Source organism: Anas platyrhynchos, chromosome 2 (assembly GCF_047663525.1).
Source record: "Anas platyrhynchos isolate ZD024472 breed Pekin duck chromosome 2, IASCAAS_PekinDuck_T2T, whole genome shotgun sequence".
Taxonomy (NCBI): Eukaryota; Metazoa; Chordata; class Aves; order Anseriformes; family Anatidae; genus Anas; species Anas platyrhynchos.
Window position 1 is genome coordinate 158,955,710 of NC_092588.1, and position 20,673 is coordinate 158,976,382.

The 20,673-nt window shown below is 51.2% G+C and overlaps 1 protein-coding gene and 1 long non-coding RNA gene across 15 annotated transcripts in view; one reads left to right on the forward strand and one right to left on the reverse strand.

Moving 5' to 3' along the window:
* MAP4 (microtubule associated protein 4) overlaps positions 1-8,200 on the reverse strand; it is a 138,786-nt gene extending 130,586 nt beyond the window's left edge. For 9 of the 12 annotated variants that reach the window (XM_038173899.2, XM_038173898.2, XM_038173893.2 and 6 more), the window contains exon 1: positions 8,042-8,199. The gene's annotated coding sequence lies outside the window, so the exon portion shown is untranslated. Of the gene's footprint in view, positions 1-3,005; positions 3,077-8,041 lie in introns of those variants that run through there. The other 3 variants (XM_038173900.2, XM_072034054.1, XM_038173892.2) reach the window with 3 other exon arrangements.
* Positions 8,201-8,418: 218 nt separating this feature from the next.
* LOC106019907 (uncharacterized) lies at positions 8,419-20,229 on the forward strand. 3 transcript variants are annotated; one of them, XR_005263814.2, is made up of 4 exons: positions 8,419-9,584; positions 9,698-9,841; positions 15,206-15,881; positions 16,758-20,229. It is a non-coding gene; the product is annotated as an uncharacterized lncRNA (long non-coding RNA). The 3 variants fall into 3 exon arrangements; XR_011807154.1 differs by lacking the exon at positions 15,206-15,881 and adding an exon at positions 11,829-11,930 and having other exon boundaries at positions 8,425-9,584; XR_001195126.5 differs by lacking the exons at positions 15,206-15,881; positions 16,758-20,229 and adding an exon at positions 11,829-14,287 and having other exon boundaries at positions 8,431-9,584.
* Positions 20,230-20,673: the final 444 nt, after the last annotated feature.

The following is a 20,673-nucleotide window of genomic DNA, read 5'->3' on the forward strand; positions in this document are numbered from 1 at the left end:
CATCAAGGCAGTGCTAATGCAGATATACATCCCTATAAATCCAGGCAGTCATTCACCAATTACACCAATGCGAGCCACTAAGAGGGTCACCCTGGGACAAATATGTAATCCCCAATGTGACACTTGATCCTATTGCCCTACGTGCTCTGTCCAAATCCCAATGCACAACAAAAACAAACAAAAAATATGTTTTACTCTAAAGACCAGTTTAAAAAAAAAAAATCCATTCCTCAGAAGAGGAGAGATATATCCATTAATTCTCATCTTTCACACGCTTCAATGGGTGGAAGCACAGTCTAAGAAAAAGCAATGCATGTGCTTTAAGCATGAAGATATCCTGAGAAAAGCAACACCGAAGATGACGTGGGCTGCGTTATATATAAGCTCTGTTTTATGTAACCCGTTCACAGCTGAGCCACCCAGCGCACCCCACGCAGAGCTCCATGGCGGTGTCCCAGCACTCCCCCGAGACACATTAGGATGTGCCACCCCCAGGCCACCTAAGGACTACCAGACTTGGATACGAGGTGACGATGTCCTGTCGCCCCATCCTGCTGGAAGCTTCTGGAACCATCCTGCAGCCTCAGCAGGGGCACAGGCTGCAAGTATCACCTGCACTGCTGACCCAACATCTCCTCCAAGGCCTCAGAGTCATTTTAAGGGTTTCCTTTCACATCCCACCTTGCTCTTCTGAGGTTTCTCTCTGCCTTCTTAGGGATAACTTCATACATGCTCAAGTTTTCCTTTTATTAGCCAAGTAACGCTCCTGAAGCTGTGCACCAACAACTCATCTCATGACTTTCTATTGCATCCCTGAATACATTTAAGTTACCACTGCATATATGAATCACCTTAAAATCCACGGCTCCTGCTAAGTTAGAAGTCCAAATCATCTCTCTCAACATCTAGAACCCTTTTTCTAACTGCTTTCATTTCATGACCAAAACAAGAAACCATCTGCTGCCACCACAGCAGTTGGAGGGAAGGAAAAGCCTGTGACTCAGTTCTTTGTCTCATTCTTTACCTCTTATGTCGGCAGCATCCAATTCGAAGCCGCTGCTGCAGCTGGCTGGGGGATTTTTGTCTCCGCTCCTCCAGTTTTGATGTCTCCAGTTACTTTTACTATTAAGTAGTAAAATATGCAGAAGAACTTCACAGTGAGGGTGACGGGGCACTGGAACAGGCTGCCCAGGGAGGCTGTGGGGTCTCCTTCTTGAGTACCTTGGAGATATTCAAGGCCCGTTCGGATGCCCACCAGGGCAGCCTGCTCTAGGGAACCTGCTTTTGCAGGGGGGTTGGACCCGATGAGCTCTGGGGGTCCCTTCCACGCCCTGCAATTCTGTGATTAATGAGGTACCCATGGGCAGCAGAACGCCTGCTCTGGGATTCCTTAAGACCAGTGCAGAGAGATGCAGGAGCATGTTAAAAACGAGCACCACACCCAGCACAACTGCAGTAGAGAAACAGCTGCTGCAGTCAGAAGACTGACAGAAGGAGAACACCCAAGGTGAATCAGGAAAAGGCCCGGAAATGGATGAGAGGAAAAATCCCCAGCAGCAGCAACAACCCCAACTCCAGATCCGTGCACTTGTTCTGACATCTCACCCCACCCAGACGAGCTGCAGCACAGACAGCAACGACGTTACAGGCAGGAGGGGAGCACCCAGAGCTGCTAGAAGCAGTGCTAACGCTCAGTCACACACACAAATGCTTTCTGTAGGCTCTCCAACAGAACATATCCGTGTTTTTGGATGCTTCACCCCACTCCTCCCCAGGCCTTACCTCCGCAGGGCTCGCAGCCACACCACGGGCAGCGTTTCTCCATGAACTTTCCGCAGCCTGCCCGCATCCCCTTCTCAGCCAGTTCCTTCAGCCTCCCCTTTACTGAGTTATGTGCCTCCTAAAAATAGTCTGAGAAATCCCACCTGACCGTAACCCACTTTACAGCACGCGCAGTTACGGTGCCACAGAGAGCCCGACAAAAAGCTGCAGCCTCAGAGCAGTCCCCGTACAGAACAGACACCACAACAGGGGAACAAACCTCGGCAGCACGCCGCTGGAGGGACAAACAGCACGGAGCTACAGACAGACCTCCCGCAGTGAGCACACAAGTGGCAGGCTGGGGGAAGGGAAGGGACAATGAGAGTGACAAGAAGCGAGAGCACACGCCTGCTTCCCCCAGGAGCATGTTAAGCATGTCACAAACTCCAGCTCGGCCGCACGTAGGGCAGGGGGCTCAGAACCCCATGGGCAGGGGGTCCCGCTGGGTCTGCACTGATCCCACATTGCAGGGCTTCAGGAGCCCTAACGGGAGCGTGTAAACACACTTTGAAATCCATCTGATTGAAGCTCCCATAGTTTTTACTTTGTTTAAAGCGAGTGTCAACACCCTGAATTGGGCTGAAGAGCAGCTTTCCAGGATGATGTAGCTCCAATGCAATTTCACCAAAGGAACAATGACTCACTCCCAGGCGGAATGCGGTGGAAACGGATGACCTAATGCTCTGATAGAAGCTTGCTTTTTCAAAAAGAAACAGCTCCAGTGTGTACAGTATCGTCCCAACAACTAACGTTTTAAGCAGGGAGTTTCTGCACAACGGAGCTCGCAAAATGACCTCTTTTTTTGGGCGTGTTTCAGCTGGAGCCAGGCTGAATGGCTTACAAGAACTCCGCACGCAGCCCCCCGAGCCTTAATTTCGGTCGAAGGCTGCACAACCCCATCCCTGCGTGCCCCTGCTGCCCCACGTCGGCCCTGCCTAGGATGGGGCAGAGCCAGCAGGAGGGAGGCGCCGCCCCAGCACCCAGCGGGGACGGAGGCGTTATGGCAACGTGTCAGCGCTCAGCCGGTACCAAACATTTGCAAGCTGCGAGCACTCGACTGACGAGCAGGACAAGCCTCCTTCACGTCGAGCTGGATTCCTGGCAGCGTTGCGGGGGATCCTCTATCTACCAGAGGCTGATTTTATGACTGAGCAGCCAGCAGCTGTACGGCTTACTAGGGTTACCTGTCACAAGGATGCCCAGAGTGACCGGAGGGATTTCAGCTTGGGTTTCGTCCTGCATTGTTCCCCGTCTCTCTCGAAGACTCCAGACAAAAGGGGCAGAGTGTGGGCGGAGAATCGGAGTTGGTGACACAGCCTAATCAGGATTTCAATCATGCTAATGGATGTGATTAACTGCATACTTCTCCTGGAAGCTTCCTGCAGCTGCACAGGAGTAGCCTGATAGCCAGAACTGCATGAGGGAACTGCTCAGCCCAGGGTAATCTCCAGCTACACCACGTGTGGCACGTCACCCAGGGTGCAGGGATGCACCTAATACTTAGCCTTAATTCCTCCCACATAGCAAATCTTCCCCCGTGCCAACGCAGTCATCTGGGGCAGGCTGCACAGACTCCGGCCCTGTTTGTGCTGAGGTCTCTCCACACAAGCAGGTCACCACACCACGAGGCTGGAATTCTCACCTTCACACACAAATCTGGTACGAGGCCTGCAGCGTTGCACAAACAGGCCTCAATTATGCAGCTAAAACTGATTTTTGCTTGCTAGTTTCGTCCAAGTCACAAGGACACAGCTAGCTTTCCCTTGGAGTTAGCATCTTGCTACCTCTTACGAGAGCTCCTAATTCAGTGGCAGCCACTCTGGGGAAAAACTCCAAGAGGAGCCAGACAAGGATGAAAAAAAAAAAAAAAAACAAGAAAAATGCTTTTCTAACAGTTGGGTAGGCAGGGAAGAAGTCGGACCCTTCCCTCCCTGTTCCCTCCGGCAAGTAACCCACCAGCCTCCCACCTGGCAGCAGTTCCAAGGGAAGGACACGTACTTTGGAGCTTCACCACACGCACTACCCCTCACACACACATCCCCCTGCAGCTAGGCAGCAGACCTCCACCTCCCAGCACCACGTCCACCTCCCAGCACCACGTGCCTGCTGTGTTTTGCAGAGCAGCAACTGCAGACAGGCTGCTATCAGCACCCGTTTGGACAACACAGGCATCCCGGGCGCTGTCACACAAGTCTAAGACTAAACTTGTTGGGGAGGGCAGGGCTGTTCCCAAACAAATCCTTGACACTCTGACTTTTTATTATTTTTTTTTTTTAGAGCTTAAACACTGCTCCAGTATCACACTGGTGTCTGTCCATAGTCCTTTGGGTTTAGAATTCCAGCACAGCACAGTTTGAATATCACAAAACTCTGAAATAATTTGGAACATTTATAGTTTCAAGCTGTATTAAGGAGCCTCCCTGTGAACAAGACAGAGCAGCAGTGTGAGCCAGAAGCATTGTGCTTGTATTGTTACCAAGTTAAAAATCTGCATAACATCCACAGCAACTGATTTCGCTGACCTTTCCGTCCCACGAGAAATTCTTTTACATGTGCAAAATACCAAGTCATGAAACTGGCTTCTGAGATGTGGGAGGCCGCAGAAGTTCACGGCTAGGGACAGGAGGGTGATCTGGACGAGCCTACCTGCACACCCAGTTCACACGGGCTGTACTTTGGCAGCCTGGCTTTTATGCCACCCCCTCGAGGATCTGATCCAAAGTACATTTACCCTTCCCTCCGGGAGATGAACTCTGCAGCAGGGGACAGCAGCGATGATGGCTCAGGCTCAGGCTGCTCTGCCACCGCTCTGCAGGCTGTAATCACAGAGCCTGGCGTTTCTCTGATCTACATTTGAGTATGATCTAACCTGCCTCCGAGGAGATACAAAACAGAAAATGAGTTTGATAGCACTGTTAAGACATGAGGAAGCCATACACACGGGCATTTGACTAAGCAAGAGATTCATCTATTTTAGTTGGGGCAGGAAGCATAAACATGAAGCTACAGGAAATAACTCTGCCTTTCAGAGCAGTATCAGCTTCTTCCAGTTTGCCTTTCAAACTCCAGAAGCACACACACAAAATATATTTTCACTGTCTGCAATCAGACTGGCATCAACACGATGAGTAACATGCCTTGAGCTCTTAAGTTTCCGAGGAGGAGACATGGATTTTATCTTCAATCTACATCGAGACTGGCAAGATAAATTATTTGGGATTTTTTGGACTAGACCAAGGTACAACTATATTCTATTTGTCTTTTAAGTAACCACCACTTTCATTTGAATTGCAAGTAGCTCGAATTCATCTTCACAGATTCATACCCTGTCTGACCAGTGGTTTCCCTTAGTCATAAGTTTGGCATAGATCAGAATTTGGAAGTCTGCACATCAATGTATGTGGAGACAAATGCAATTTAGGGAGCAGTTATTAGCTGAAGATAATGAATAGAGAGTTTATTAAACAGCAGGTGAGCTGAAGAATAGCACACAAGAACAAGAAAAGCACCAGGTGGTACGTACAAACTAGCCCTGAACTCTACAAGAACTCAAATTTGTTTTAATGGCTCAGATTCATTTATTTCTAGGGAAGAGAGGCAACCACTAAAACACACCAGGGGTTGGGACCTCAATTATAATTACTGCTCCATTCACTAAAATTAAGGCTGAGTCAGCCCTTTCTACTAACTCTGGAGGGATATATAATTTATTTGTTTAAACTGAGTATTCATCAGACTTCATAGAACAAGCTTAAGAATGGAAATCAAGTCCTAGCCCAACCTCCGTGCAGCCTTACCTACTGCTCCTTTGAAAAACAAAGTTGTTCCCATTTTCATGGTGTTTCTGCTGACCGGGTTGTCTTGTGCTCACGCTGTTGAGGGGCAGGTGGGTGGTGGAGGGCGTTTAACGCCGCGATAGGACAAGTTCACTTTGGTATTTAAAACCTAAACTTCACTGGCAAGCATCCTTAGAAGTTAAATGAAGGAGCACCCTGAACCAAGCACCTGAGAGGCGGCGTTGCCACCTTTACATGAGACTTCCCAGCACCACGAGGCACGGCATATGCAGATACCAGAAGTCATCCACGCTGCTTTCAGCAGCTTACGGGAGCTCGCCCTGCCATTATTCACCTCCCGGCCTCTCTCCTCTGCTCTCTACGATGCCCACAACCCACTCGGACAGAGCAGAAGGCAAGGACTGAAGCGAGGCCCTGGCCTGCAGCACCACAACGCTCGTAACCTTCAAAGCTTCCCACAGACAAATTGGAGATGTGCTCCAACAAGTTGCCCAGATAACCCGCACGGGGAGGTCCTGCGATTCCTAGCGCTGAGCTGCGGTGCTCAACGCTCCTCAGAGCCAGCCCGAGGATCACGGGCCAGCAGCACATAAACCGACTGACAGAGTCGTTAGCTTTTAAGAAACTACCTGATAAAGCTAGATATTAATTGCTTAGCGAGTGTCCCCTGCCATAAGCACACAGGCGAGGGGCTGGATCCTCCCCATCATCATCCGAGGGCTCGCTGGACGCCCACAGAGCTGTGCCAATAGCAACATCGGGCTCTGGCTGAGCTTCCAGTGCCACAATCTGCAAGTCACTGACACCTCTTTGTATTATTTGATCTTTCCCTGGTGTCATTTCTGTAGAGACACACAAAACAGATTTAATAATATCTGTGTCCTTCAGCCTGAGAGTGAATTGCATTCACAAGCATCAACTACTCTCCCTTTGGGCTAATTATTTCTCACTAAGGTGTCATTATTTCACAAAGAAAACCGAGCACATTGCTGCCACTGCAACAGAAAGTCAATTAAGCTATTTTCAAAATTGAACAGTCCACCTCATCTGATTTGAGGAGGGCAAGAAGCCCTGAATCCTCCGAAACACGACTAAAAGGAGAGTCAGAAGCCTCATCAGTTCTCGTAAGCCTCCCCCTTTCTCCCTGCCTAAGTGACTACTTGGCTGGGCAAAACTGCTTCATCATAATGATGTTACAGCCTTGAATATTGTTGAATTATTTCTTATCTTCCTCAAAGAGAAAGTTAATCGAGTTACAGCAGAACATTCTATAATACCAGTAGGACGCACACTACCAGATGGAATAATTAAGGCCTAACAAAGAGGAAATAAGTTTTACAGTTGGAGAACTCCAGCGCAGGCAGGCCTGTCCTTTCAGTTTGCAAAACACAGCTACGGCAGCGTCAGACAGAGCGCCCTGCGGAGGGAGGCACTGCGCAGGGCTTGCTAGCCCACAGGCTGAAACATTAGAAACGTGCTTGGATGTCCATTATACTATTCAAGGAGCCTTTCGGATGCACTGCTGGAGCTGCAAGCTGGGAAGAACGCAGTTTGTTAAATATAGAAAGTCCGGCTTCCAAAGAAGACGACCCATTTACCTTATTTTTTAAAAGTTATTTGTAAAATAGGGATCAGGGGACAGAAAGAAAAGAGGAAGCAAGCAGGACTTATCAAACACCTAGGAAGGATTTTATCGTATATATATTTATATTAAGAGTCAGGTTTAATACGTTTGCAGACCGTGAATTTCACACCCACCGTGGCAGAGTTGGGGGCCGGGGGGGTTTCTGTCAGCAGGGCGCACCCACAGCCCCCCCCCCGCCCTGCTCGGCCTCCTGGGGAGTGGGGGGAAGCCCGAGGAGCCCCCAGGAACCCCAGAACCCCCCCAGGAGCCGCCCCACGCCGGGCTGCCCGCCCCAGGGCCTCCCCTGAGGGGACAAAGGCGGCGCCCGCACCCCCCCAACCCTCCCCCAGCCCCCTCAGAAGGGCCGGGGCCGGCCCCCGCCCGCCGCTCGGTACCGGGGGGGGGCGCAGGGAGCGGCTGCGGGCCGGGGCCGGGCGGGCACCCCTCAGAGACCCCCCTCAGCCCTCAGAGACCCCCCTCAGCCCTCAGAGACCCCCCCTCAGCCCTCAGAGAGGCCCCCATAACCCCCAAAGACCCCCCCCAGCCCTCAGAGACCCCCCTCAACCCTCAAAGACCCCCCCCCAGCCCTCAGAAACTCCCCTCACAGCCCTCAGAGACCCCCCCCCAGCCCCCCCAAGCCCCCTCAGCCCCTTCCCGCCGCCCCCCCCCTCACAAGGCCCCGCCGCCTCAGCGGGCGCCCCCCCCCCCCCTCACCGCCACCGCCCCTCACGGTCGGGCCCCCCCCCGGCCTCCCGCCCTTCAGAGGGGGCTCCGTGAGCCCCCCACCCTCCACCCTTACCCTCGGGGGGGGGGCTGCGGCCGGCTCGGAGCCGCCTGGCGAGGGTCGCTGTCCCCTGCGGGCCCGGCCGGGGAGGAGGAGGAGGAGGAGGAGGGAGCGGAGCCGCCGCTGGCCTCACGCCGAGCGCCCTCCCCTGCTGGCGCCCGCCCTGGGCGGGCCCTCAGCCGCTCAGCCAATCGCGTGGCGCCGCCGCCCGCCGCCGGCCAATCGGAGCGAGCGCGGGCGGCGGGGGGGCGGGACGAAAAAAAGGCGGGCGGGGCTGAGGCGGTGCCGCAGTGACAGGGCGGGGGGGGGGAGGGGGCGGCGCGGAGGGGCCATGGCGGGGCGGGGCGGGGGCTGAGGGGAGGGGGCTATAAGGAAGGGGCTATAGGAAAAGAGAAGGGGTTATAGGAAAAGAGAAGGGGCTAAGGGGAAGGAGAAGGGGCTATAGGGAAGGAGAAGCGCAGCAGAGATGGGTTTTGGGGAGCTGGGGATGATTGGGAGAGCCTGAGGGGAAGGGGTGTGGGGCAGAAGGCAAGGGGGCAGGGGGCTGAGGGGACATGGCTGAGGGGAAATGGGACATGGCTGAGGGGACAGGGCAGAGAGGATGGGGATGAGGGGACAGGGAGATGAGGGGATGTGTCTGAGGGACGTGGCTGAGAGGATGGGGCTGAGGGGACAGGGGGCTGAGGGGATGTGGTTGAGGGACACGGCTGAGGGGACATGGGACATGGCTGAGGGGACAGGGGGGTTAGGGGACGTGGATGAGGGATGTGGATGAAGGACATGGCTAAGGGGACAGTGGGCTGAGGGGACATGGATGAGAGGATGGGGCTGAGGGGACAGGGGGATTAGGGGAAATGGCTGAGGGGCTGAGAGGATGGGGCTGAGGGGACATGGCTGAGGGGACAGGGAGCTGAGGAGATGTGGATGAGGGACATGGATGAAGGACATGGCTGAGGGGACAGGGGGATGAGGGGACATGGCTGAAGGACACACATCTGAGAGGACATGGCTGAGGGATGTGGCTGAGGGGACATGGATGAAGGACATGGCCGAGGGACATGGCTGGGGGGACAGGGAGCTGAGGGGACATGGTTGAGGGACACACATCTGAGGGGACATGGCTGGGGGGACAGGGGGCTGAGGGGACACATCTGAGGGGACATGGCTGAGGCAAAGCCAGAGGCTGGAGGGTGATGGCCGAGGAGAAGCCGTGAAGGGCGATGGCAGCTGAGGGGAAGCCGTGAGGGGAGGTGAGCAGGGACGAGCAACCCCTATGTGCAGTGCTGAAACACAGTGACAAGGGACACCTCATGCTTCGTGGTGTCAGGGCTTTCTCCTCACACCTTTGGGGACCAAGGAGGTTGCCGACAGACAGAGAAGTCTGAGGGTGGATGAAGGCTGAACAAAGATGAAGGAGATCTCATGGAAGTGGGAAGGAGCCACATTTGGCCGGGGAGAGGATGTCCTGGGAGCACAAATGTGTATGATGGACACGGAGACTGAGGTGGGGAGGCAGCTGGAAGGAGGTTCCTGCTCCAAAACACAATGTCCAGGGCAGGTGGGGCATTCACCCACCCACCCAAGTGTCTGAATGACACACATCACTGCTGCTTTTGCTTAGATTCTGCGATGGCCCTTCTGGTCCTGAAATGTGTCTGTCTTTGCCTGCAGGACAGGAGAAAAGACGGGAGAACAAGTTGTAGTGATGAAACGTACAGATAGCAGGATGGAAAGTGATGAAAGACCAGGCTTTTTACAGCAGGCGTAGCTGTAGCGCACACGGCTGAAACTTCATAGGAAGCAGATAAGTGAAAGGTGAGACCATTAAATCTTGGTACGGTGACAACAGCCATGCAGGAGGAATGCTCAGGCTCACGCTTCATGCCTTAAACCACTGCAAACTATGATGCGAGTTCATCCTGGAGGGAGGGGAGGTTGTCCCTGTCTGTTGGCAGCAAAATTTGTGCATGTGCCCCGGGGGTGTGTGTGTCACTCATCTGACCGGGGGGAGCTACTAAATCTCATGGGAGTATGCGACACACTGGCCTGCTAGATAGGAAAATCAAAGTCTGGTGACTAAATTAAACCCAAAATAGGTGTGTCGCTTAGGTCGGGTCACTTGCGGGAGGGAACACCCTCTGCATCAGGCTGTGGGAAGGGGCACACCCCATCCGTGTGCAGGTAAGGTTGCAACTTCTGCCCGCCCCCCCTCCTGCCAAATTTGAGAACTGGGTGCTTCCCAGGGCCCTGCTTGCAAGGGCAAGATAGGGGGAAATCCCATGTCCTGATGAAAGGCATATATATAACAACTGCTTGCACCATGTGCTATTTTTACGCTCTGTGATAAAATAGCTTCTTAATAGCTTGCTTTGGGAGGACCAGGTGACGGTTTGAATTTCAGGGCTGTCCCAGCCTATCCAGGACTTCAGATCAACATAGGCTTAAAGGTCCCTCTCTCCTCCTTGGTAAATCCACCTCGGTTCTCTCCAGCCTTTCTTCTAGGTGCTGACAGAGGTAGGCTAGACCCTCATTCTGCTGCAGACCAATAATTCCCGTGCCCCTGGAGCAGACTCTGTGTCGCATCAATGCCATGCTAGGGAGTACACCTGACCACTGGGCTGACTGCTTTGGGCCCTAAAAAGAACTTCTGGTTGCTCACCAAGCCCTGGATTTATTCCCCAAAAGGAAAATGTCAGAGTCCAAAGCCTAGACTTTAATGCTCGCTGGTCACACTAGAGACAGACCATCGGTGTTTTAAGGAGACAGAAGTTCCCAGGCTTTACTGGGTCAAGCGACAGCTTTGATAACACCCTATTCCCAGCCAAGCACACCCAACCATCATAAATCAGGGCAGGTGGCAGCCCTCTGCTTTTGTTAATGATAGGTGTGTCCGTTCCAAACTATATGGTGCAGCAGGCCACTGCGCACCCTAATCCAAACATCCCTGTTTCACTGCTCATGGAATTTGGGAAATGTCCGTTTGTAAACTGGGCTACCATCAGCCCCAAAGCAGTGCTTTTTCTCCTCCTAAGGAGACAAATTAAATCTATTTCTATGGCATGTAGCATCACTGTCCAGACAGCTCTCTGCCTAGCTCATTGCTAGCTGAGAACAGATTCTTCTGCTTGCCTCATCCCCATCTACAGCTGCTTCTTTGTTCTGCATGACATGCTCCTTGGACACCTTAAGCTGCTTTGGTTTTTTTGTCCTATAGCTTCTCCTTACACTGAGAATTGGGCTTCCTGATTTCCTTAGATCCTGTCTTGCTTCAGCTGAAGCCGGTCATACTTTTATGGTTGGCTTTGGAAGCAGGATGGAAGAGTGTTTGACAGCTCAGCTTGCATCTGAAGAGCAGAATAACTTGTTCCTGACCAGAAGGAAGAACGATAATATAATACAAGCTACATCTCTCCTCTGCACAGATAAATCCCTGTAACTCTTCAGAAACCATCAATGTAAAGGCAGGATGAAATCCCAGTGGGCTTGTTTCAGGGTGAACAACTGACTGACATGTTCTCGTGGTTGGTACTGCACTTACAAGCCTAGCCTGCCCAGAAAACTGATGGCTATTTTATTAACCTACCCAGGTTCAGTGCAAGTTTGTGGGGCACTATTTAACAAGAATCCTCCCTGTTTTTGCTTAAAATCTAAAGTCTGTTTTGTTCTTTCTGGGAGCAACTTAAGGACAGACTTGATTTGTTGCTTTTCCATGTGCCTCCCCTATGCAAAACTTCAGAGCATTTCATTTATCTTTGTTTATCCCTCAAAAGAATATAACCTACTTCTCCACTTGCTTTTCCAGCTGCCTCTCCAGACTGAAGAGTCCTTTCTCAGCTGCATGTGGCCTGAAAGAGAGGGCAGCAAGAACCACTTTCCTCTTGGCATGGTGGCCAAAATCTACAAGGTGCTGCAAGTGCATCTGTCCTTGCAGGAGGGAGGGAGATGATTTTATTTTTGTGAGGGAGGCAGGGAGAAAAGCTTAGTAGGCAATAGCTCAGCCCTTTCATCAAGCCAGACAGTAAAAGTGGATGGGGGAAAGGGAAGGGGACCAGCTCATCGCCCCAAAGAGTCAGTCCTGCCCAGCAGGGCAGGTGGAGCAGGCCAGAAGCTGGGCTGTTCTACGTGTAAGCCTGACTCGTATCTCCTGAGTCACTGGGGAGCACTGAGAGCTGGAAAGTGAGAGCTCATTTCTAGCAAATGCGCATTCATCACCACTTTGATGGGAGCCAGGGCAAATTAAGGATGCCTGGTAATGTGGCAGGGTTTGACTCTGCTGAGTCTGGGGTACTGACAGCAAAAGTCTTGGAGAGAAAGAACTGTACAGCTTTCTTGCCCATTTTTCAAGGGTTTGTCATTCACTCCTCAAAGCAAATGACAAGATAGCCAAAGGTGAATGCCTGACAGGAGCAGTGCTTGCGAGGCAGGCTGCTGGGGCTTGTCCTGGCTCCGCAGGGATGCTGCTCTCAGAGCTGCTTGCTGCTGAGGGGTTGGCTGTCATTCCTCTCATCTCTCACTCATCTCAAACAGGCAGCAGAGCCTTCGGAGGGGTCATTTCCAAAAATGAACACTAGGCAGAGTGGCAGTTACGAAGTAGTGAACCTGAACCTCTATAAAATAATAATTTTAAAAATAAAAAATAAAAAGTTGGACTTGAGCTATAAAGTGCTTGAGTGGAGCAGTCAATTAGTGCAACACCTAGAGCAGCACCAACAGTCTCTCATTTCCAGGAAAAGGAGGTGTTTGTGTGCTTTTCAAAGTGAATGCCTGAAAGCACCTTGGAGCATTTGAATCCTCTTACAAAACCAGCCTGTAACTTTCACTCCCATGCCGCAGTCTTCGTTTCACATCCACTTCCCTATCGTGAATCAGGACGCAATGAGAAGCTAAGTACTCAGAGCTAGGCAGGACGCTGCTCCGGCGACAACAAAAGCATTTGTGGGTCACCGGCAGATAGTCGCCGGCCAGACAGGGCTGTTTGCTCAGCGAGGCTGACTCCAGCATAATGGAAGGCATGGAATTTTGGCCGGGGATCCCTGCCGCCCCAGCGACCTGCCGAGTCTCTCCGACCGGTCATGAGATTTGCCTTGCAGCTGGCACACCCCGTGGTCTCCTGATCTGGGCTCTATCTGTCACCGTCCCCAGTGTGTGGGGTCACTGAGGAGGAGGAGGAGGAGGAGGAGGAGGAGAAGGAGGAGGAGGAGGAGGAGGATGGCTGCAGCACGTTGCTGGGTAAGAACCACTGCTGGGGCTCTGCAGTCCTGGGAGCACCAGCAGAAAGTGCAGCCTGCATCCCAGCCCTGCTGGGGGTGTCCCAGGGCACGAGGTGCTCCCTGCTCCCCCCACGCAGTGCCTGGTTTTCCACGCTGGACGAGGAGAACCTGCAGCCATCAGGGGATGTGGGCTTGTTGTGATGCAGGAGCTGAGACTTCCTGAGTTCTTTAAGCAGAGCTTTACCCTGCAAAGCACCGGGCAGCCTGGCCTTCTGGGGACTTAGTCCTGTTCCTCTGCACCGGAGGGGGCTTTTAGCATCGGGCTGCTCCCCTCTCTAGCCTGGGCCCCTGTAACCCGTGCCCACTTCTCCTGAAGCAGAAAAATTGAGTTTGTGCTGCAATGACGGAACGGAAATGTCCTCAGGAGGCCGTGTGTAGCCTTGAGTTACCTTTTCTAAATAGGTTAACAGCTGGAGGGCCCCTGGTTGTTTAAAGGGAAAAGACATACAGAACATGCCCTATATGATATGCTCTGTCCTAAGTAGTTCTGCCATTCTGTTGATTTATGTCTGGAGATTAAAGGATTTGCCTTTCAATAAAATTATTCTCCCCAAACTCCTAAGTGGGGGAGCGAGGGGATTTTAAGCACGTTCTCCACGGTGTGCAGCTCTCCCTGGTGAAGCCACAGGCGTTTTCTTCCTTGCCGTGCCGCTCACGAATTCCTCCTGGTGACTTTGATTGTGCTTTGCCATTCCTCTCCTGCTTCTGGAGCACAGGACACGGGGGACAAGGCAGGGTGAGAGGTCTCTGGGCCCCAAGGAGCTTCCAGCCCAAACCAGATGGAGCATGTAACCAGGACTGACAAAAGCTGTGTGATGAGACAGAAGAAGACTGTTCTGGGGAAAAAAAAAGAAGTTTGCTAAGAGCCCAGCTTCGTGGGCCCTGCAGGTCTGCACGAAGCTTTCCGCAAGTCAGATCCCTCACCAGCCAGGAGCATCTCAAGGCCAGGACCTTGTTTGTTGTAATTTTACCATTCTCTTCTTCCCTCATGAGCTCAGGTGCAAGATAAGGCACAGAAAGCATCAGCAGGGAAGTTGTGAGCACTCATCTAGAGGCCGAGAGGAGCAGAGCTGGGGGTGGCGAGACGAAGGACACGGCTATCCGGGGGCCTGCCGTGCCTCTTTTACCAGAGACGTGCTGTCGTTGCTTGGACAAAGTGAATGAATTGTGAAAGGCAACCAAAATTCCCCTTTTTTCACATCACCTCGTCACTGATGGTGCCAGGTGTGCAGAAACAGGAGCAGTCAGTTTGCCAGCCCATGGTAGGGGTGAGCTCCTCGCACCAAACCTCACCCCGCGCTCTCATTGCTGGCCTCCGAAAGCCCTGGGACACGGGATTTAATAACTTCCCCACACCGCTCATTATGACTGGCCCAGACTTCTTGGGACCCAACGGTCCACTCCCTTTCTGAGCTGTAATGAGCCAGTGGCAGCGCTTTCTTGTGGCAACAGGTTCCCCGGTGTAATGGCACATGTGCAAATTAATGGGTTGGAATGCGCTGTTTTCTAATTCCTTTGTTTTTGTGCTACAACAACAACAAAAAAAAAGAACTGGAAAGCTGCTCCCGCTGCAGCTTCTGCAGGCTATTCAGTATTTTCTCTGCTTCCATCACATAATTTCTGACTTTCCTTTTATCTGAGGTAAGCGCAGCCGATCCCTCAAATCTCTCATCGGGTGCTCTTCTCTTTTCCGCGGCTGCCTGCCCTACTTTTGCTGAACTCTCTTGACTTCTTCAACTTCCTTGCTATCGTGGGAAGTGACAGCACCACGCGTGTTGTTTTTGGCAAGGCTTTGCCCTTCGCCTACATCTCCTACATCACTCACCTGTGTTGCAGCACTTCCATTATACTTCATATTTCTTTTAAATCTCTAATGTTTTGTTTTTCCTTTTGTTATTTTTTTTTTCAGAGTAAACAGAAGTCGGGCCAGCGACAGTAATGCCCAGGTTCCCTTTCTGAAACAACACAGCCACTTTAGAAACCTGACTCCCACAAAATTCCCCTTGGTTCGTGGAAATGGCTGAGAGCACTTTGGCTGCCCGAAGAATTCCCAGGGCATTTTCTCTCGTTTATTTTCCATTTGGGCAGCTGGCCCATTTGCACGAAGCCTATGAAGGACATGTGGGATGGACAGACCGTGTGCATGATGCTCATCCGATGCTGTGCAGCCACTGCTGGTCCCATTTCGCACACTCATCAGTCCAGACATGCAAATAGAGGGCGTGTAGCTTGCATTTAGATGCTTTGGTTTTAAATATGAGCCACGCATGAAAATTGCATGAAAAACATCTTTTCAGGCTAGAAGCAAGCCCTCTGTGTGGATTAAAGGCAGTGTCCCATTAGTGCCCAGCTCAGCAGCAGCAGAGCAGTGGGCTGCTGAAGATGGACCTTCCGAAACATTCAAATGCCTTGCCTCACCAGGACGAGTTTTTCAGGCTTGCAACTGGAGAGGTTTTTCTCAATCTGCTCACGAACCCTGGCTGCCAAAGCAGGGTGGAATACATGAGCCAGAGAAATTCAGCGAAGCCCCGAGGCCGGGGTTGGAGAGGTGATCTCTGAGGAATTATCTCACATCCAAAATTGTGGTAGGGAAAAAAAAAAACAAAACAAGGCTGGGGTGAGGGCGTAACTGCTAGAAACTAGCCCAAAGGAGAAAAGTGAAAGCACGTCAGTGTGCTGCGTGACACGGCCACAGCAGAGAGCTGCATGCATTATATATAAAACAGAGGGAGGATGACACTCGAATTAAAAGTTGCTTGAGAATGCTGAAGGATGAAACCCAATCTGTCCTATAAAAATTTAATTACGTTGCTGTTAAACCCAAGGTTTCTGGAAGAGACAAAGTAAACACAGTTTCTAGAAGACTCTTTCTTCTCTCGGGACTTCAGAACAGACCTGGAGACCTGATTGTGAAATTTCATCATCGTCAGTAGGAAAAAAACAAAATCCAGACAATATCCAAAGCCCATGCTCAGAGGCCACAAGTGGCTATATATTTTTTTCCACATATTTTTCTGCTCTCACTGTAAAAAGAAATGAGAGCTGGGGGAAATGACAGCAGCTCTCATTACTATGGGTGAGAGTTCCCATTTAAATTCTTATTCATCTTCCAAAAATGCAAGACTTTAAGCAAGGGAGGGGGATGCACTCCAGTTGCTTGGAACAGAAATCCAAATCGTTCGTACAAAGCATGGAAAATAACGATAATCTGATGAAAAAAAAAAAAAATCTTGGCAAGCCGTGAAATTCAGAAAGGGAAGGAGGGGAGAGGGAGGACAGAAGCTTGTAGAAAGCCTGGCCCTGGCAGAAGTTAAATTCAGCAAGAAGGCTGGGAGCCCCCGAGCGTTTCGGGGTCATGGGGTAAACCGCGTCCTGCGGGGACTAGGCGGGTGATCAGGGCTCAGCAAAGGCGAGTTGATGGGGGCTGAGTTAAGGAGTCTTTTGGTGTTTAATTTTTGCAGTCAAGAGGAATTATCACGGAAAACAGCATGGCAGCTGAGAGGCAGAAAATTAAGGAACGTTTAGGCACACCTCTGTGAGTTGAACGTAATGGGAAATACAGGGAGTGTTCAGACAAGGATCCAGGCAGCCAGATAGCCCACGTTTTTGATAAGTTAAATGAATTTTTATTGGCAGCACTTAGCTGCGAAGTAGAATCTCTATCAAAGACTGCCTTGAAAGGGAACAAACCAAATTCTGAAGGAACCAAAGCCCCCCTCATCTAACCTGCCCCCGAGTTACTTTATTTGCAGGTTTGCAGCAGCTGGGAAAATTGCGGGCATGAAATGCCACAAAATAAGCGCTAAAGAAACAGGGGATAAAAAACGAGTGATAAAGACTTCTTTAAATAAAAGTCCTCAGTGCCAGCGTTAGTCAATAAACAGAGAATCTTACAGATAGAGAGAGCTCGGGAAAAAACGAATCCCAGAGAATGAGCTAAAAAGCTTAGAAGAGAGTCAAGACGGATCAGCAAGTTGTGTTGCAATTAACTAATTTAAGAGCATAGTTGAATATCTTGGCGACAGATGCCAGCAAGCAAACCTTTAGGAACACAGGGACGCCATGTGAAAATGAAGCTGTTGGCTTGAAAGTTTGGAATGACTCAAGAATTCTTTCCAAAATTAAAAACAACCCCAAAAGGTCGTTTCACAACGTAATGAAATATGTGCTACTGTTGCTGCCTAACATAAAACCCTGGAGGCCTCAAACAGCCCCAGTTCTGAAGTTATTCGAGTAGATCTGTGAGCAGCAGGCTGAAGGTGGGATGGACTAAACCTGAAATTGGAGATAAGTTGAAGGCAAGAAGGACTTGAGAAGCTGTGGGGCCAGGCAGCACCCAGGTGAAAGGCAGGAGGCACTGAAGGCGTTGTTAGCACCCCTAAGGGATGCCCTCAGGGACATCCCTTTCAAGGAGGAATGTCCACAGCCCATGAAAGACACTCCTGGTGTTGTTCTCCTGGTGGGCAGAGCCGTTGTGGGGTGCAGTGCTTAGAGTACTTGTTATTACATCGCTTTTTAAAGATTTTAGCAAAAGCACCAGGGGGTAAACAGCTTGTGGTTTATGTAACCCCCAAACGAAACTGGATGCAGCGAGGACAATGTTCAGCTCCTGCTACCACTTGGAAATCGTCGTGGTGCTTTGCTTTAGCCAGCAGAAACCCTTTTATTTTTAGCTGGATGAATCTCTCATTGTAGAGAGGGTTTGGGAAAGGGAGCGCTCTGTTTGAAGTCGTGTCCCATGTGGGCATCCCTCCCATGTTCTCTTAACGCTCAGCTTCTCTCAGCCTCAGCCCCAAAGCAGTTGGAAAGTCAACGGAGCAATTCTCTGAGAACAGCCTCCGATGCCTATTGTCTCCTTCACTTGGCCGTGGAGCCCTTGGAAGAGAGCACGAGGAATAATCAGTTTGTCATAACCGCCGGGAACGCGCTGCACATGCTGACAGAACGGTGCTGGTTGTAACCAGCCCAAACACTGCCCTAAAATTAGTACCCAAATAAATCCGTTGCTTTGGGAAAGCATCTGCTTCCAAATTAAACGAATCCAGACCTGAAGGCGAGCGATATTTTTTGCTGAACTTGAGCTGTCACCCGAGCAGAGCGTGATTAAGTATTAGTCTGCAACAAATTCCTCAGGAAACCTGAGCAGTAAAATGTCAAGCCACTGAGAAGAGCCAAACGACTTAAAAGTCAGATTGCTGTCTCAGCAAATGGAAGCAGATTTGGAGCACTGGGAGGAATATGCAATTTCTTGGTTGGGAAGATGAGCCACAGTCATAATGAATATTTTGCCAAGCCTATATCTGGTTGCAAAATCTTCCCACAGTCATCCCAAATAAGCATTGGTGAGAATGCAATGTTATTAGAAAGGGGACGGCATAAGAACAGCCTGAGAAGTAATGAATGAATGAATGTAGGCTGGTAACAGAGGCTCGTTAAACAGGGGGCACCAGCTCGGAGGTTGCAAAATGAGGTCCCGTAGCGTGCAAAATCGGGTAAGGGGAAGGCGGGGGGAACACAGAGCCCTGCAGCCTCGGGGGACAGAGGGGCTGCAGTGCTCCTGATTTCCCCTTAATGGGGAAAAAGCTGCGACCAGAATTATTGCCGGGACTGTAAAACATCGCTGTGTTGATTAAAGAAAATCATCGCTTCCTCCAAGAACGACTCTCTGTTTCGGCAGAGGTTTTTCATCTTTTCTTTGTTTGGGGTGGCAGCAGCTTGGCATCGCTCCTCCCCACCCGTTTTAAACCTAAATCATGGAACAGGAGATTCAAGCACTGGGCAAGCAAAGGAATACTGAAAGTTGGCCAGCTGGTCACCCAAGAAAATTTTATGACATATTTGGAAATTGAGACAAACGCTGCTAATCTGGTGAAGCCTTTGGGGCTGTGCTCAGGCAGTGACCACCACCGGTCCTGTGCGGTGCCAGGAGGAAGGGCTGGGGCTGGGGGCGCCTGGGGGACCCCGGCTGCTGCCTGGGGAGGACACTTGGGAGCAGAATATATCATTTTTTTCTGTGTACCGAGTTGCCCATGCGCTGTGTTCGTCTGGGGAAGGAGCAGCAGCAGCTCCTTTCGGCAGCGCGACGGAAGAGCGTCGATCTCAGTGCCGTTTCCAAGGTTCCTCGTAGGGTTAGATTGAAAGATAGGTTGGAACAAATCTTGGAGAGATGGCGATGAAAGCGAAGCTTCGTGTTTGTATGGTAAACATGCCCAGTTATTAAAGAGCGTTAGGATGTGATTTGTAACCAAATATTACAAATACGGCTCTTTATTTCTGAGCGATCCCGCGGTAATCCCGAGGGGCTTCCCAGCCAGAGTGCTCAGGCACAAAGAACGGAGAGATAATCTCTGCTCTAGCAGTTGACTACAGACAGCCTCTTGTTCAGAGAGGAAAATCGGGCCAAAACTGGAGGAGCTGCTCAAAAAAAAAAAAAAGGAAGTCTATTGTTAGGGAAGGCTGGCGTGTCGACGCCCTGCTGCACGGAACCGAAAAGTGCACGAGTGGGGTGCGTGGCTGAATCGCTGCCATTTATTTATCGCTGAAAATACATCTCGCCGAAAACAATCAGCATATTTTTGAACGCTAATGTTTGCTTAGAAATATCTGCCTTTCTGCCAGGGCAGCTGAGGGGAGCTTAATGAAATCGCAGAAATTGCGTCCTGATGCCGTGCGGAGGCAGCCTGCAGAAGGGAGCAGCGCTTACGTCTGTTTCTGATAGTTACAGGCCATTAATTTTAAAGCAATTAAAATTGCTAAACAAGGAGATGGCATAAAAGTGCTGTTTTATACACACACGTACGTATAACGATGTGCAGGAGAGGGTCACCACCAGACACGAGGTGTCTGTGTAAATGCACAGCTGCACAGTGCCCGCAGCAGGTCCTGCTCCTCGGTGGCACGGTGATGGATGATTTGGGGCAGAATGCAGCAGACACAGCAACAACGGGTGGCAGGAGGCATTTCGGGTGCTGCCAGAGCCCAAATCGTGGTGCAGGCTTTTACCCCAGTGTCTCTTGTCCCCTCCTTGAGCATCCCACACCTGCTGAAAGCCAGGCTCGGGGTTTGCCCAGTCCAGCACATAAATAATACGCAGGAGGATGAGTGCTGATGTTTGGATGTTGCAGTTCTCCTCGCTGGGAGTTTGGTGAGAGAAGAACGGACCCCCAGGCATCGGTGGCAGCCGGGTGACAACACGGTGAGGCTCCGTGTCCCCCAGGCTCCTGCTCACTGCGTACTGCAGGGCCCCGTCTGCAGCCGAGCCATGAAGGGCTGAAGCATTTTGTTCTTTTGAGCTGGGGCAGCTTCTCCCCCCGGGGCTGATCCAAATGTCTTGCGGTGGATGCTGCGAGCAACCTGACACCGTGACTCAGCTGAACG